General features: G+C 39.5%; 1 long non-coding RNA gene across 1 annotated transcript; it reads right to left on the minus strand.

The window, feature by feature from the left end:
- Positions 1 to 621: 621 nt before the first annotated feature.
- On the minus strand, positions 622 to 1306 carry LOC103474162 (uncharacterized). Its single transcript, XR_535120.1, has 2 exons — positions 1148 to 1306; positions 622 to 736 (listed from the first exon to the last, which is right to left on the minus strand). It is a non-coding gene; the product is annotated as an uncharacterized LOC103474162 (long non-coding RNA).
- Positions 1307 to 1509: the final 203 nt, after the last annotated feature.

Raw genomic sequence — 1509 nt, forward strand, 5'->3', positions numbered from 1 at the left:
ACGAAGAGGCGGAGACGGAGGCTGGGCGCTCTGGCAGGAGTACCTGGAGCGATTGGCAGATGGATCATGAGCACCGGCAGACTGCACAGGTACGTGCACAGGCAGCTTGGAGTCTGCCTGACTCCGTGCAGACTCCTGGGCTTGAAGGGAGCACTGGGAGCGCTGATAGGACGAGGAATCACTGGTACGAGACGAGGAATCACTGGGAGGATATATATATATTTATGTTTTGTTTTTGTTGGGTAGAAATTATTCTGATAATTTTTATATTGACATTGATGAACAGACACACCTTTAGTGTTTTATTAATGAACATATTTACATAATTTCATAATTTAATGTCCATTTAACGTTTCAAGACTAACAATTTTCTTGTATTTATTTTTTTATACTTTATTGACAAATGACTTTTGATTTATAAATCAGTCATTGTCAAACATTAAACTACATATTTTTCTTACTTTTTTCCAGAGAAAAAATATTTATTACAGTATGTCAACTCTGCTATTGACAGCAAGGAGTGAAAATAATTCTAAAAGAGTAAATTATTTTTATTTCATTACATAAGCTGTATTAATACACTAATACTTCAGATTGAGATATTTAAAAATACACAAAAAGTGAAAGAATTAAACATTTATTTATTATACTGGGAACACTGGTCAAAGGCAGGGCTTCAGTCTGCTGGTCACACTGGGGGAACTCCAATGACTTCTGAGATGTCCTGGTTTACAGGCTAAATAAAGCCAAGGATAAAAGAGAAATTATCCAAAAGTGTAATAGAAAATACATATGTTTCCTTCACATTCAGAAAAAATACATATTCAGCATTTTGGGGGATCTGACTCGTAACATCTTTATAGCTAAATACTGACATGGTGAAGCTGAGCTAAGAAACAGAGACTGAAGAACAGCAGCTCCAGCTCTGATCCTGACTGATCCCCTGGTCTTTAATGAACTTCCCCTCTAACAGCGGTTTTTCATCAGCGCTCTCTCTCATTATAAAACACAGTATGAAAACATTAGCTGCTACGCTAACAATCAGCGGTTACTTCGGGCCAATTTAGCTACATTGGAAATATTTCTTGGTTGTTTAGAAGCGAATTTCTGGCTGCAAAGTCAAGTGATTCTGATCTTTCATCCTTACCCGTGAAAGGTAGAGCCAATGAATCCAGTTTGTTTCGTAAAATGGTTGAAACAAGTCCACAGCACAGGATTTAAGGAGCTCCGATCGCCCTGCTGCCACATAGAAGATGGCGGAGACGTAACGTACGACTCAGCGCTCCACGAGGCGTCTAAGTATTCATGTCTATGGTGTAAACAGTGCCAAAGGTGGCGCCGAGTGACTGCGCGAGACGTAAACGTAACACGCAGTGACGTAGGTTCCAAAGCTATATGGCAGCGCTGCTAACTAACAGTCATTCTGTTACAAAACTTAACAATGGTGTTCTTGTTGCTCCCTGTGATTAAACTCACAATTACGATAATCTGAACTGAGCAGCTCTCTGA

This window comes from Poecilia reticulata, linkage group LG13, assembly GCF_000633615.1.
Source record: "Poecilia reticulata strain Guanapo linkage group LG13, Guppy_female_1.0+MT, whole genome shotgun sequence".
Lineage (NCBI taxonomy): Eukaryota > Metazoa > Chordata > Actinopteri > Cyprinodontiformes > Poeciliidae > Poecilia > Poecilia reticulata.